This window comes from Peromyscus maniculatus, chromosome 6 (assembly GCF_049852395.1).
Source record: "Peromyscus maniculatus bairdii isolate BWxNUB_F1_BW_parent chromosome 6, HU_Pman_BW_mat_3.1, whole genome shotgun sequence".
In the NCBI taxonomy this organism is placed as follows: domain Eukaryota; kingdom Metazoa; phylum Chordata; class Mammalia; order Rodentia; family Cricetidae; genus Peromyscus; species Peromyscus maniculatus.
In genome coordinates this window covers 62813445-62829672 of record NC_134857.1, presented here as the reverse complement: position 1 = coordinate 62829672, position 16228 = coordinate 62813445, and the positions used below count along the sequence as shown (strand labels likewise).

Sequence of the window (16228 nt, the reverse complement as noted above, 5' to 3'; positions counted from 1 at the left end):
AGAGAAAGTAGGAAGTAGTCTTGAATGCATTGGCATAGGAGATCACTTCCTAAATATAACACAGTAGCTCAGACACTGAGAGAAACAATCAATCAATGGGACCTCTTGAAACTGAGAAGCTTTTGTAGAGCAAAGGATATGGTCAACAAGGCAAAGTGACAGCCAACAGAATGGGAAAATATCTTCACCAACCTGACATCTGACAGAGGACTGATATCCACAATATGTAAGGAACTCAAGAAATTAGACATCAAAATGCCCAACAGTCCAATTAAGAAATGGGCTATAGAACTAAACCGAGAATTCTCAACAGAGGAAACTCAAATGGCTGAAAGACATTTAAGGAATTGCTCAACATCCCTAATTATTAGGGAAATGCAAATCAAAACAACTCTGAGATACCACCTTACACCTGTCAGAATGGCTAAGATCAAAAACACTGAAGACAATTTATGCTGGAGATGATGTGGAGCTATGGAAACTCTCTTCCACTGCTGGTGGGAATGCAAGCTTGTACAACCACTTTGGAAATCAATATGGCACTTTCTTAGAAAATTGGGAATCAATCTCCCCCAAGATCCAGCTATACCACTCTTGGGCATATATATACCCAAGAAATGCTCAATCATACCACAAGGGCACTTGCTCAGCTATGTTCACATCAGCATTGTTTGTAATAGCCAGAACCTGGAAACAACCTAGATGCCCCTCAACTGAAGAATGGATAAATAAAATGTGGTACTTATACACAATGAAATACTACTCAGCAGAGAAAAACAATGACATCATAATGTTTGCAGGCAAATGGATGGACCTAGAAAAAAATCATCCTGAGTGAGGTAACCCAGACTCAGAAAGACAAACATGGTATGTACTCACTCATAGGAGGATACTAGATGTGGAACAAGGATGACTGGACTGGTACTCACATCACCAGGGAGGCTACCTGGAAAACAAGACCCCAAGAAAGACATGGGGATCCCCCAAAGATGGGTAAATTGATGAGATCTACATGAACAGCCTGGACATGAGTGGGGGTAATGAAGGGTGAGGGTCGAGGGAAAGAGAGCTTGGGGGAGCAGGAGATCCCAGCTGGATCAAGAACAGAGGGAGAACAAGGAATAGGAGGAGACCATGGTAAATGAAGACCACATGAGAAAAGGAAAAAGCAAAGTGCTAGAGAGGCCCACAGAAATTCACAAAGATACCCCCATAACAGACTGCTAGCAATGGTCAAGAGACAGCCCGAACTGACCTACTCTGGTGATAGGATGGCCAAACACCCTAATTGTCGTGCTAGAAACCCCATCCAATGACTGAGGAAACTGGATGTAGAGATCCATGGCTAGGCCCTGGGTGGAGCTCTGGGAGTCCAATTAGCGAGAAAGAGGAGGGTTTATATGAGCGAGAATTGTTGAGACCAAGGTTGGATAAAGCACAGGGACAAATAGCCAAACGAATGGAAACGCATGAACTATGAACCAATGGCTGAGGAGCCCCCAACTAGACCAGGCCCTCTGAATAGGTGAGACAGTTGATCGGCTTGATCTGTTTGGAAGGCATCCAGGCAGTGGTACCTGGTCCTATGCTCATTGCATGAGTTAGCTGTTTGAAACCTGGGGCTTATGCAGGGACGCTTGGCTCAGCCTGGGAGGAGGGGACTGGACCTGCCTGGACTGAGTCTACCAGGTTGATCTCAATCCTCGGGGGAGGCTTTGCCTGGGAGGAGGTGGGAATGGGTGTGGGTTGGGGGGAAAGAGAGGGTGTCGGGATGGGGGAGAATAAGGGAATCTGTGGCTGATATGTAGAACTAAATTATATTTTAAAATAAAATAAAATAAAAATTTAAAAAATATATAAAATAAAAAAATCATTTTTATATATTTTAATTGATTTTTTAAAGGTTGGTATGCAAAGTAATGGGGTTCATTATGACATTTTGTTTTTATAAATGTTATTATTTTGTTTTTACACATGGGTTCAGGCAAGTTGGACTAGCCTTAGATTCACTTTGTAACAAAGGATGGCCTTGACCTTCCGATCATCTTGACTCTACCTCTTCAGTTCTGAGATTACAGGCATGTGTCTTCATACTGGGTTTATACAGGCTGGCACATAAGCCTGGGAATTCATTTATTATAGGCAGGCTTGCTTCCAACTGAACTATATCTTAGCCCTCTCATTATGATATTTTCATGCTTGTGTGTCAATATACTTCATTCTCATTTGTCCCCTTACCCATTGCCCTAAAGCATACCCCTCTGCCTGCCTCCTTCTGCCTGGCACCCCAATATCGTTTTCTTCATTTGCTTTTATCACGTGTATCTATTCAGCCCCCTTCCTTGCTCCTTTAAGCACTTTCTCTTCTTTCTCATGCTCACCTTTCTATGTTTCTGACCTATAGCTCTAAGGAGCACAGTGGCATGTCCCTGGCCGTGCTCAAGAAGGCTTTGGCTGCAGGATTCTTGGCTTTGGCAGCTCCTGTCTTCTTGGCTTTGGGCTTGACCTCGCCGGAAGCCGCCTTCTTGTTGAGCTTGAAGGAGCCAGAGGTGCTGGTGCCCTTGGTGTGCACCAGGGTGCCCTTGCTCACCAGGCTCTTGAGCCCCAGCTGGATGCAGCTGTTGTTCTTTTCTATGTCTTAGCCACCGGAAGCCAAATCTATTTCAGTTTTCAGCTTTGCTGTTCTGAGTGTGACGTGGCTGTGACATCTGTGCGTCACTGAGCTTTTCTCTTGGAGTTTGACTTTCACCAGTTTGATCATGGTGTACTCATGGAGGTGAATCTCTTTTGTCCTTGATAATTTTCTGCTTGGTGTTTTTTGGAGTCTGGAGACCTGTTCTTTGTTATGGGCCCTTAATCTTAAAAAAATTAGTTCTTACTTTTATGCTATTTTAAAATGAGTTTTTTCTGCAAAGATCTCTCTTTTCCTTGTGGGTCCAATTATGTGTGTATGGTACTGATTGTGGCCCAGGACATATGGATCAGTTTCAGGGTAGGTTAAGTTCTTTCAGGTAGATCAATTTCTACTGGTCTATCTTCAAGTTCACCAATTTCTTCTTTGGACGCGTTGTGTTTACTCATGGACATTTGTGAGTGCTCATTAATTCTTTAGAAAGATTTATTTTATATGTGTGTGTTGCCTGTATGCATGTATGTGGACCATGTGTGTGCAGAGCCTATGGAGGCAAGAAGAGGGCATTGGATCCCATCTATAGGGACTATAATTAAGGATGGTTATGAATCCTCATGTGGGTGCTGGGAACTGAACCTGAGTCCTCTTCAAGATCAACAAGTGCTATTAACCACTAAGGTATCTCTCCAACCCATGTCCTATCCCTCCTTTAAATTTTTCTACAATTCTCACTTGATCACCTCTTACTTTTTTTTTTGTCTCTGATTAAATTTCTCAATTGATCTTGTATGTTGATTACTGTGTCCACTAGGATCTGGACTACATGACTAATAGCTATTTGTAAATCCAGTAAGTGTGCCTGCCGTATCTGATTGATTTTGATAGTTGTTAAGCCTCTTGGGTGATATATACAATTTATTCTGGAAGTGGTATACCTTCCTAGCTACTAGGCCTTTATATGAGTGTAGAATTTGGACAAAATTTTAAGCCTGTCTTGATGATTGAGCTCAGTGCCCCCTTTGAATTCTTACAGTGATATCTCGTATTTAGAAAAGGGATTGACTTCCTTACCACATCCGTGTCTTTGTGTCTTCAGCCTTAGGTGTTTTCTCCTAAGTTTATTCAGCAGAGAATATCATTGTGAATACTACTGTTATCTAAAGCTGGTTTGCTTATTTGTTGTATTTTTTTCTGAGGATATGTGAACAAAGGTTTGTTTATCTTAGCTAGGACATTGAAGACAGACCAAGGCAATGATTCCACTCAGATTATTTTGATAATCCAGTGAGTTCATTGGGCTGTAAGCAGAAGGAGCAAAGGAGAGGTAATTTATGGTGAATCACTGAAAGTCCCTACTCTGTCACCCATAATGAGTGGTGACATCATAAAAGCTGTATCACAGAATCTTGCCTTCAGTTAACATTCCATCTCCTACATCCTTCAGTACCTCACATATGCAGCTTGGTGGCTAGAGGGAGAAATGCCTAAGATCCCAGGTGAGAGTCCCCTAGCACCCCCTTCCTTTAACTAGGGGGTGTTAACAGTCCATTGCCATCACTACAGACCTACCTGTCACTGAATTGTTCTGCTTGCTTCGTTGTCATGAACTAAAGAGACTAAACATTCCTTAGGTTATCATAGCAACCTGTACTCAGTGATGGCCAACAGCCATGTCATGCTCAAAGGAAATCTCTTTCCATCAACATCATGTTGGTGAAGAGATGTGATGGTGTGTTTTAGCGTAGGCAGGCACCACATTTCTGGATGTCAGATGAGGCCCTCCTAGTTCTTCTGACCCTTTCCTGGCTGTTTAATCCTACCATGTACTCCTGTTCCCTCTTCAGGAGTCAGTTCTCTTCACTCACCAGCCCTTCTAAGGATGGAAGTGTTTGTGTCCCTCCCTGCCATGTGCTACTTCTCTAACTGAAACCTTAGAAGAAAGAGGGCTCAAATGTGTAGCAGGAATCTTAAAAGGTCTTACTAATTAAATCAAAACTGAGGCCAGTTATTGGGGTGAACACTGGAAGATCAGAGAGACAGAACAAGCCACAGCTAACTTCACCTGACCAACTTCTCAGCTGGTCTTGTTTCCTCAGACTGGAAGCCTCATCCCAATGACTCTCAGCTGAACTGCTGCTCGAAAGCCTGAAGCTTAACCAGCTAAAAGCTTAACCAGCCAAATGCTTCCAGTTTCTCGTCCTCACACTTTATATAGCTTTCTGCTTTCTGCCTCATTCGCTGGGATTAAAGGCTTGCTTTCTGGGATTAAAGGCATGAGTCACCATGCTTGGCTGTATCCTTGAACAGATGGATTTCTGCCTCTGGAATGCTAGGATTAAAGGTGTGTGCTACCACTGCCTATCCTCTATGTTTAATATTGTGGCTGTTCTGTCTCCGACCCCAGATAAGTTTGTTAGGGTGCACAATATTTCGGAGAACACAATACCATCTCACAGATGCTTCTTGCTCCTTAGCCTTCCTGCAGGGGGATTGCTCTCCTGTTCTTGTGTTTCTACTTAAATGAGCATTTTCTTCTCGCTCCACAGTTCTTTTTTTTGAGAACCTGGGGGCTGTAATATTTTTGAAACCCTCATGAATTCTGAATTTCTCTGCCAGCCAATACAGAATCTTCATCATATTCTCAGCTTAAGTCAGCTGGCTGCTGCTTGTTGGGGTATCTCTTGAGAAAGAGCTCAGTCCTTTCTCTCCTCACAGGCTCTTTCTTCTGATTAGTTTGGCTCTGCAGCCCCAGTTCCCTGAGTGTAAGTCGACTCATCAATTTGAACTTATTCCAACACCTATTTTGTTCTAGTAGTGGGAGGGATGTTCTTTCTTGCTCTCTGCAGTCTGGTTAGAACTCCAGAAATCTTTAGTGATATATTTTGCATTATTCTTATGATAATGTCTTCAAAATTTGATGTGACTGTTTTTGTTCCCAGCAATATTTCAGCTTGGGTTAGTTTTGTTTCTAGTGCTGGATAGCCAGGGGGTGTTAATTTCTTCAAATATGGCCTGGTGCAGCCCTAAACAGACAGTAGCTGAATAGTGTGCACATCATGGTCAGGATACGCATAGTGTCTTAGATTTGAGGGGCTGCTGTCATGAAATAACCATGAGCTGGTGGCTTATAACCCAGTGAATACTGATATATCACAGTCCTATGGGCTGGAAGTCAGAGACAAAAGCACCCACAGCCTTGATGTCTAGATAGGGCTATTCCATGTGTACAATGTCTTTTCACCCCATCCTCAAAGGGGGATACAAACTCCCTCAGGCTCCTACATAACAAAACTTATTCTCAAAGGGGCTTGAGGCCTTTATTCTCAATACCTAGTTGTATTTCAGATAGCCCCATTCCTAAAATCATCACCTTGGGGGTTAGAGTCTCGGTGTTTAAATGGCGTGGTTGGGGGAGGGACCACAAACAAGCATTCGGATGACAGCATGCAGATATTATTGGGCTGTTTCATGAGGAATAGAAAATTTTAAATTGGTTATTTTTGGATGGTTTTCATTATTGTCCTTAGTGTGTTCTGTGTGCCCATTTGATCTGAACACAGAAGAAAACCAATGTTTTGTCAACCCAAATGAATATATTAACTACTTGTTTAAAAGGCTAAAGATATTGGTACTGTCACTGTACAGAGTTCAGAGGAAAACTCATTATTTTAATAGAACATTTTCTAGCATACATTTGTTGCTTCATCCAAAACCTGACTCACTGTATTAAATGTTATTTTTAAATGATATATAAACATTTCAGTTTTTTTCACACTGAGGTCCTTGCTTTTATTCCAACTCAAAACAACAATACTGTCTTTAATCCAACAGAAGGCAGTTTTGGTATATTATGAATAAATTCATTTTCTTGAAGAGCAATGCACTCCAAATCCCTTTAACAAGGTCATCACTTTTGACTTATATTTGATTTACAAGCAGATATTTGAATCCCTAGTAAAATGGAAGTATATCTATTGATGGGACCTATCATCTCAAACAAGTAAGGCTGTTTTACCCCTTACTTGTTTCATTAAAATCATTATTTCCCAGATAAAGTGTGTTCTTCTGGCACATTTATTTATGTGGCATTTATAACTCTGATCTCAAAACTTATTTAGTTGTAATCAGTCTCTTTTCATTTACTTCATGCACTATACTGTGGTCGGCCTTCATCTGTTAGAGTATGAGACACATTCTGATTAAGACAAACAGTAATAGGAAATCAGTTGTTCTAACCCCCTTCTCTTCACTCTTAAATCCAAAGGTTCTTTTTTTTTTCCAGAGCTGAGGACGGAACCCAGGGCCTTGCTCTTGCTAGGCAAGTGCTCTACCACTGAGCTAAATCCCGAACCCCAATCCATAGGTTCTGAATTCCCCCTTTTAAATGACTGATGTTATATTTATTGCTTTTTATATTTGTGCTGATTCTAAAAGGATGGGGGCATGTATGTTTCCTTCACAAATAACCCTGATGCAACTAGTTGGTGTGTGTGTGTGTGTGTGTGTGTGTGTGTGTGTGTGTGTGTGTGTGTGTTTAGTTTTTCGAGACAGGGTTTCTCTGTGTAGCTTTGCGCCTTTCCCGGGACTCACTTGATAGCCCAGGTTGGCCTCGAACTCACAGAGATCTGCCTTCCTCTGCCTCCCGAGTGCCAGGATTAAAGGCGTGCGCCACCACCGCCTGGCACAACTAGTTGTTAGTGCTTGGCTTTCTGAGATGGTCAGAAAGGCCTAGCATAAGCCTGACATAAAGAAAACAATAGTGGTTATAATTTTCACACCAATGTTCATCTCCCCAATAAACTATATTATACAGCAAGTCAATCAGAGCCAATTGGCAGGAAAAGCTTAGATTGTTTTTTTTGAAACAGCAGTTTGTGTGATCAATTATGACTAAGGGTTTCACATTTTTTTATATTATCTTTTTCATTTATTTTACCTCCCCACCACAGTTTCCCCTCCCCTTTCTCCTCCTGGCCCTTACCATCCACTGCTCTGTCCCTTACCATCCACTGCTCTGTTTCTGTTCTGAAAGGGGCAGGCCTCCCATGGGTGTTAACAAAGCATGGCATATCAAGTTGAGGAAGGTCTAAGCTCCTCCTTTTGTATTAAGGCTGGGAGAAGCAAGCCAGTATGCAGAATAGATTCCCAAAAGCCAGCCAAAGCTTTAGGGACAAACCCTGATCCAACTGCTAGGAGTCCCAAAGATAGACCAAGTTACACAACTGTCACACATATGTAGAGGACCTAGGGTGGTCTCATGTGGGCTCCCTGGCTGTGCGTTCAGAGACTGTGAGTTCCTATGAGTCAGGTTAGTTGTTTCTGTGAGTTCCCTTGTGATGACCTTGCTTGATGTTCTTTCTCATGTTCTCAGCCTGACATTCACACCTATGCCTAAGTAAGCTTTCTGGTTATGGTATTTTATAGTTTGGTGCATGTCTGATTGGAGTAGGTATACTAAATGAATAGGAGTTCCATCAAGACTCCTGGAAGTTTCATTTGAAACCAAGCAAATCACAAAGTAGAATGTTAGCTATGGGGAAAAATGAGACCACAAGATTTTTGTTGTTGTTCTTGTTTGTGTGTGTATTTGTTTGTTTTGTTTTATTTTGTTTTTAAATAGGCAAAAAAAAAGTGCCATATTCACATACTAGTGAGAATGAGGTGCTAGTTGACAGGAAGGAGGTAAGTGCAGTGTTGAAGGCCCAGCTGGAGATGGCCTGTGTAGTAACCACAGTAACAGCAGGATGATGGAGAATGTGGGTGCAGACGAAGGGGGTGAGTAGGCAGGTGTAGCTGAGCAGTTCAGACTTTTTTTCTGATTGCTTCTATTTCCTTTGTGACTCAGCAACAAGGTCTTCAGCTAAAAGTAAAGGTGGGGGAGGTATTTACTAAGGGTTAGAAAAAAATTTTAAGCATGAAATAAACATCTAAAATGAAGGAAAATAAAGAGATCAGGGACTGTTTTATAGTATTACAGACCCTTAGTAGCGAAGCCCATGTCCAAATAAACTTTGAGTCCTGTAAACTCATACATCTCTCTCAAGTACATCTGTAGCTCTTCGTTTCCCCTCTTTCCCTAACTCAGACTATCCCCAGCTCTTGACTGAACTGCCAACTTGGCTTTTTGATTGGCTTCTGCATTTCTACTCTTGCTGGTCTCCAATCCATTAAAGGGCCAGTGATTGGAAAATTACCATGTGGGAAATTCTCTGAGTTGCAATCTTTTAAAATGTACTTAATCATTACAAACCTTCTAAGAAGGAACTGTTGCCTGATTTTTAAGATGAAGGAACCCAGACTGGGCTGTTTTAGCTTTTCTGGTTACATAGTTGATATGTGAGCTGGATTGTCTCCAAAGCATACGGCAGCAGCCACTCAAAAGTGCTGCTCATGGATTCCCTGACCGGGTTTCCCTGCTTAGGTTAAGATAAATGTACCCATTCATATTTAGACAGTACTTTAACTTGTATAATGTACCCAATTCATTAAAAATAATTTGCTTTGTAACTATATATTTTGAGACTGTAATATTTTCAGAAGAATTATATATTCCTCTTAGCAAAAGTAGCATTTCAAATTTATGTGTAATAGGATACATCTATTATCTCTATATTTGTTTTTATGATGAATAATTTACCCTAGAAATTAAATAAAAGCCAGAAAGCCATTAGTGTCAATGAATTTTATTCATTATCCCAGTATAAAACAAAACATAAAGGAGAAAAGTATTTTATGTTTTAGACAAATGATAACAATGCTAAAGTTTGAAGTTATATATTTTATAGAAAAATCTATGTTTCTTCAGCATACTTTTGCATTACTGGTTTATTACAAACTAGTGGGGTTTTTTCAGCCCTCCATCTGCCTGTCAGCTAAGCAAGAGAACATTAAAGTACAGGCCTACAAATTTATACTCTTAAATTGCCCAAAGGGATGGAATCCACCCCATCTGATTAACTTGGAAATTACCCATTTTAAATGCATTTTGAAGACCGAGGTGTAACTAAATCCCAAGTCATAGATAGCTGTTGGTGGTCCAGAAGCATGCTCCTGGGAGTGTGTCCTCTTGTCACAGAACCACCTATTGTGGGGGACTGGAACCCCCACTAATTACTCTAGCAGTAATAGTCAGGAACTGTGCAATCTACACTGCTCTCACCCTTAGCCTTTATTACATTATTTTTTTAGTAAAGTGAATGGTGATTAAGCTGGGTCACATTCCAGAGCTGAACAGCTCAGGGATTGCAAACCATTTAAAACTCATTGTTGGGAGCAGCGGTAAGTGAACACTTGACAACACTGGGTTTGCTTTAGATCCACTTGGGGGGTTCTGGAAGTCGCATGGGTATTGAATTAGCCCTAATGGTGGGTCTTGGCTAAGGAACCTCAGTCCATATTTCCCAAGTGGTTAATTTTGCTCTTACACAGTCATTTCATGAGTGCTGATTGCCTGATTTCCTACTCACAAAGGCCATACTGAGTGCTGAGGCTTCCTCTCTACTCTCACACATTACTCATAAATTTATGAGGATTTCTTGGCAGGCCATTGCTTCAAATTTGAAAGGGAGGCACCATGGTTCCTATTAAGTGCAACATTTCAAGAAAAGATGTGAGAAATGTTCTGGGCAGGATTTTTGATGTCCTGTGCCAGACTGATCACAAGTCACAGCCTTGGGTTCTTGGTGCCAAGGAAAAATATTTTTCTCCAAAATGGGAGCCTTCAATGATCTTTAATAGCCTTACTAATAAACATGATTTGTGCAGTCTGAATGCAAGAGTCCAGATTTCCTATTGCTTAAGCCCCCTGAGTTATGAGGGAGCCATTGGGATGAGTGATGGCACTTTATGATCATCTAAACTCTCTCTATTGGTTGTCACACTTCCTAGTACAGATGTCCTAACTATCAGGAGATGCAAAGCAATCAAAAGGCAAATTGTTTATATTCAAAACAGGTGTTTTTGAAAACCCTCTCATATTGTAGCCAAAGCCCTTCAATCCTTCCTAATTGGCTTTCACAGTAAGGAGGCAAAGTCACTTGCTCATGGCACTCACTGTGTATTGCTACTGGTGTGGGAGAGGAGAGAGAAAAGGGGAGAAGGGAGGGAGAGAGAAGACAGGGGGACTGTGTGTGGTGTGCTCGTTTGCTTGTTTCTTGTGGTGCCAGGCATAACCTGAGCTCAATCCCCAGGAATCTACCTGGTGGAACCAAGACACTGACTCATGCAAGCAGCCGTCCTCTCACTTCCACAAATCGTACACATGAACACACACACACACACACACACACACACACACACACACTCACACACACACACACACTCACACACACACACACTCACACACACACACTGAATGTTCTAAAGGTTTTAAAGAAAGGAAGGAGGGACAAAAAAGACAGAAAATTCCATCAAATCTGGAGATTTCTAAATCAACAGATCTGCAATGTACAGCCACTTAAACACCACCTTCTGGAGAGATGTTTGGCGTCTTTAATTTCGACGTGTTGCCCTTGGCTATCACCAAGGACTGACATTTCAATGACCATAGTTCTTTGCAACACATGCTAGGCTATTCACAAGCTGTTGCTTCCTCCTACACAGCAGGTTCCCAGAAGGCAAAATTCAAAATAATTTTTCAGAAAAACCAGGAACTTCTGTTGAATTAATGAATAATCATGTCAGATTAGCCCCAGGGACATGATGCCTTGGCTCGGTCATCCTAGAGTACATTTCTTAAGAGTTCAGCTCTACTGAGTGATGTAGACAACTAATGTATGCCTTGCCCTTCTGAACAATCTCTTGAAACTTAAAAGAATCTTCTAGATGAGGCTGAAGTGGCATTCTTTTTCTTTGGGTTTTGAAATGGTGGCTTTGAACTCACTGTGTCGCTATGTATTCAGGAATGGCCTGGAACTTAGAGCAATTGCCTTACTTCAGCCTCCCAAGTGTTGGGATCAAAGAAGCATGCCACCATGGCTGACTTTGAGGTACTGTATTACCACATTTGGACTAATCTATAGCATTTTCTTGGCAGTGGATTTGTATAATACTGAGATGCCTCTCAGGATAGACTTTGATGACCCAGTGCTTACTTTTTACATGATATTCTCTAAAAAATGGAGCTATTGGATTGGTTTGTACAGTTGGAACCCAGAGCCCACGGTGGCCATCTGGATGCTTGGAAGTTAAACTGTTAAGTGTGGAGTCTACTATGCTGGAATCCTTGGAGAAAGAAGGATCAATGATGCAGGCACAGTTGGAGTCTAAAGGCCCTGGTGCCTCCTGGGGAGGCACTGGTGCGAGTCCATGATGAAAAGCTCAGGAAGATGGCATGTCCATGGGTGATTGTAGCAGCAGTAGCAAGGCGGCTCAGATAGAGTGGTGCTCTGTGTGCCCCATCCTGGATGGCACTGCAATATTTAGGGTGATTTTATCTTCTTAGTTACTGTCTCACATATCAGTCCTCTCCAGAAGATCCTCATACACCATACAAGGATATTCTCTATAACTCCTTTAAGCAACTTGCAGTCTGGTAGTGTTGGCATTCAATAGACAACATCACTTGTGTTTGGATAATTCTTATACTATGCCTATCTGATTGACAGAGAAATTCTAAAAGGATTTGCTAAGGGTTCAGCTGTCTGTACACAAACTGTTTCTATGAACATCTCAAAGACAAGATTCAGTTAGTCTATAAGGAGACCTATCATGAAACTGGTATTTTAGAAGTGTATTTAAAATTTGTTTCGTTATTTGTCAGGGGAAATATGAATAAAACTATATATAATGAGATATCACATCATGCTTGTTAGGGTGATTATTTTTCAAATGGAAAAAAATTAACAAGTGTTGGTGAGGATGAGTAGAAATTGGAGTCGCTATAGCAACTGTATGGAGATTCCCCCAAGAAATTAGGGGTAGAACTGCTTACAACCCAGCAACATCATTCCGAGTTTATATCCAAGAGGAATGAAGTCAAAATTTCAAATTTGGGACCAAGTTACACCTAGAGAAACAATTAGCTTCTGTTTCAAATGACTATTCTAACTGTATAGAAGTTTATTGAGATGTATAGATGTGTGGGTCTTTTTAATTTGTGTGTGTGTGTGCATGTGTGTGTTAATTTTTATAATAAATTTTATAAAAATAAAATAAGAAGACAAAGAAATTTTAAAAAAATACTGTATTTGAACAAAGCCTTTTATTACTAACATCCAACCTGTCCTTCTCATCATTCCTGGCACTTATTATATGTTTAAGACACTTTGATCCATGTGTGGGACACAAATAGAGAATCAAATAGAGAAGGAGAAACATTACATGTTTTTCTAGTATGTGGAATCTATACTTTTTTAAAAAAAAAGTTTTATGTGAAGGCAGAGGGGAGACTGTTTCAGGGTATAAGGAGAAATCAGTGGGAGGTAGGAGCCAAAAAAAAAGGTAATAAGGAACAAATATGAGCGAAGTACAATGATATATGTTGTAGTGGGACAGATTCTGTGAATGCCTTGGCTGGGTTAAATCTTCCAGTTATAGAAAAATGAATCAAATGTGTGAATTCCAGCTCATATGGAGTATCTAATATAGTCAGACCTATAGATTTACATTTGAAACTAAAAACAAGATAAAGGAGTTACTAAAAACTATGTATGATCTACAAGAATGGCTGTATTCACTCTATCTTTCAGGAGACACACTAAACAATTTATTATTTATACTAAACTACAAAGGATTTGAGTGGCTGGTGGGAACATGAGGCTTTCCCAGGAGAGATGAAGTCACGGAAGGAGCCAAGGATGCTGAGAACTTTCTGTGAAGGAGATGCAAGTGAGGAGTAAAGAATGCCTGCAAGTCTGTGTTTGTCCATCCTTCTGAAGTCAGGAGAATTTACATAGAACCCATTCCATTTCTTAGTGTTTTTACATTAGGAAAATGAAGCTTTATCCAAGATTTTTGAAGCCACTCATGTTTAAATCAATAGCAAATTTTTTCAGAAGATTAATGATTGATGTATTTGTTAAGCTGATAAGAATAGACACTACACTTGACCTTAGCAAAGAGACAAGGCACTGTCACTAATCTGTTTTCAAACAATAATATGAAAGTGGTCCTATGAGAGCCTGGGCAGATGAGCTGGACTGCCATGTCCTTCTCAACTTTACTTTGCAACATAGCATTGGCACTGCTAAGTGAGCTCCAATGGATAGCATTGAATACTTCTTGGTGAGTGAATGAATGGATGGATGGATGAATGAATATATGAATTGATGAGGTAACAGAGGAAATATTAAAAACTTAAGTCTGGAGAAACTTTTGAATCCTAAAATTGTAGGATCAACTGTGAAGAAAAATACCCAAAGATGTCCTTCAAGATGTCGTAAGAGCAGCTTCATTGAAGTCATATTAGACTGTAACTCTTAAGTTTAGTGAGAATAGCTGCTTCATTATTTATTATTTTTCCTAATCTTGCCCTCCAATCAATCAATAATCAATCAAACAATTAATCCCTTAGCAGGTGTTGTGTAAAAGCCTCAGGCTCTCAGCGAGCTACTTTTCATTTATCTCAGTTTCCCAGATCCAGCAGTCATCATAAAATCAGCAGCATGACTGAGCAGCCTGCCTTTATTCTCTAGTCCTGGGGGATGGAAAATCAAGGTCAGGGTGCCGACATGATATGAAGTTGGACAGTTACTGAAAGAAAAGTGCACCCTAAACATACTCTTGAGTTCCATAAGCATTTTGAGCCCAAATGTTAATTTATGTCTTTAACATGATAACTTAATGGTTAATTAGATATTGGAGTGAATTTTTCTGTTTACTGAACAGAAAATATTCTCAATATGAAATAGGAAACTAAATTTTGACTCAGAGTACTATGTAATTTATTCCCTTATGCTTTCCACATGGGAGAGTTTCATTAATTTTTTTTTTTGGTTTTTTTATTATTATTATTATTATTATTTTACAACACCATTCAGTTCAACATAATAGCCACAGAATCACCTGTTCTCCCCCTCTCGCCCACCCCTCCCCCCAGCCCACCCCCCATTCCCACCTCCTCCAGATCAAGGTCTCCCCCGAGGACCGGGGTTGACCTGGTAGACTCAGTCCAGGCAGGTCCATTCCCCCCTCCCAGACCGAGCCAAGTGTCCCTGCATAAGTCCCAGGATTCAAACAGCCAACTCATGCAACGAGCCCAGGACCTGGCACCAATGCACAGCTGCCTCCCAAACAGATCAAGCCAAATGACTGTCTCACCCGTTCAGGTGGCCTGATCCAGGTGGGGGCCCCTCAGCCTTTGGTTCATAGATCCTGTGCTTCCATTCATTTGGTTATTTGTCCCGGTGCTTTATCCAACCTTGGCTTCAACAATTCTCGCTCATATAAACCCTCTTCTTACTCACTAATTAGACTCCCAGTGCTCCACCAGGGGCCCAGCCGTGGATGTCTGCCTTCAGATTCCTCAGTCCTTGGATGGGGTTTATGGCACCACTATCTGGGTGTCTGGCCATCCCATCACCAGAGTAGGTCAGTTCCTGCCGTCTCGCGACCATTGCCAGCAGTCTACTCACTCATAGGAAGATGCTAGATGTGGAACAAGGATGACTAGACTGCTACTCACATCACCAGTGAGGCTACCTGGAAAACGGGACCCCAAAAAAAGACACGGAGAAATGGACAAGATCTACATGAATAGCCTGGTCATGAGTGGGAACAATGAAGGGCGACAGTCGAGGGAAAGAGTGGGAGATCCTAGCTGGATCAAGAAAAGAGAGGGAGAACAAGGAATAGGAGACCATGGTAAATGAAGACCACATGAGAAGGTGAGAAGGGGAGGAAGCAGAGAGCTAGGGAGGCCCACGGAGATCCACAAAGATACCCCCTCAAAAGAGTTTCATTAATTATTTGTCATTTTTCTGCTATAATTATGGAATAGATGGGGAAATCATGTTGGAAGGGTAGACTTTGGGAAGGATAATTAATAACCCACAGAAATATCCCTGGCTGGGCTTCTTTAGGGTACAAACTTTTCCACTCACACTGGAGTTTATGTATCAGGACATGAATTGACCCCACGAGCCGCTTCTTTGTGACCATTGGTGCATGATTATAGAAAACACTGTTTCTGTGATGTCAGAGTGGGCTTTAACTCCTACAGCCCCATTTCCACAACCTTAAACAACTTATTTGGTTCTTCTGAAGCTTGAGACTGTAATACAAGTTTCCCAAGGTCTTTGTGATAATTCAAGAAAGTAGAAATGAAGGGGGGGGGTTGATGTAACTCTATTTAAATTAAAAAAAAATAAAAATAAAAAATTCAAATATAAATAGAAGATAAAATGTAGCAAATATTCAGTGTTCCTGGCAAGAAGCCTCCCATCTTACACCTGCCCAGTGAACTGATAGAAGCTGCCATGCTTGCTTATGGCTAGAGGGCACAGTCCCAGTGTTTTGATGTTGTTCACAAAACAGACTAGGAGTGGACATGACCTATGTAAAGCTGGAAAGAAACCAACTAGGCATTTTGCACTCTACTCTGTCCTTGAATTCCTGCCCTCTCTTATGAGAGAAGCTGAGCTAGAAGGGTGACAACCC

At 41.1% G+C, this 16228-nt stretch overlaps 1 long non-coding RNA gene across 2 annotated transcripts in view; it reads left to right on the top strand.

Annotated features, from left to right (window-relative positions):
* The first annotated feature begins 3943 nt into the window (after window positions 1-3943).
* Window positions 3944-16228, top strand: part of LOC121830188 (uncharacterized) — a 67843-nt gene continuing 55558 nt past the window's right edge. Inside the window, exon 1 of one of the 2 annotated variants that reach the window (XR_006073186.2) lies at window positions 3944-4128. This is a non-coding gene — a long non-coding RNA (uncharacterized LOC121830188). The remainder of the gene's footprint in view (window positions 4129-16228) is intronic. The other variant, XR_013052127.1, reaches the window with a different exon arrangement.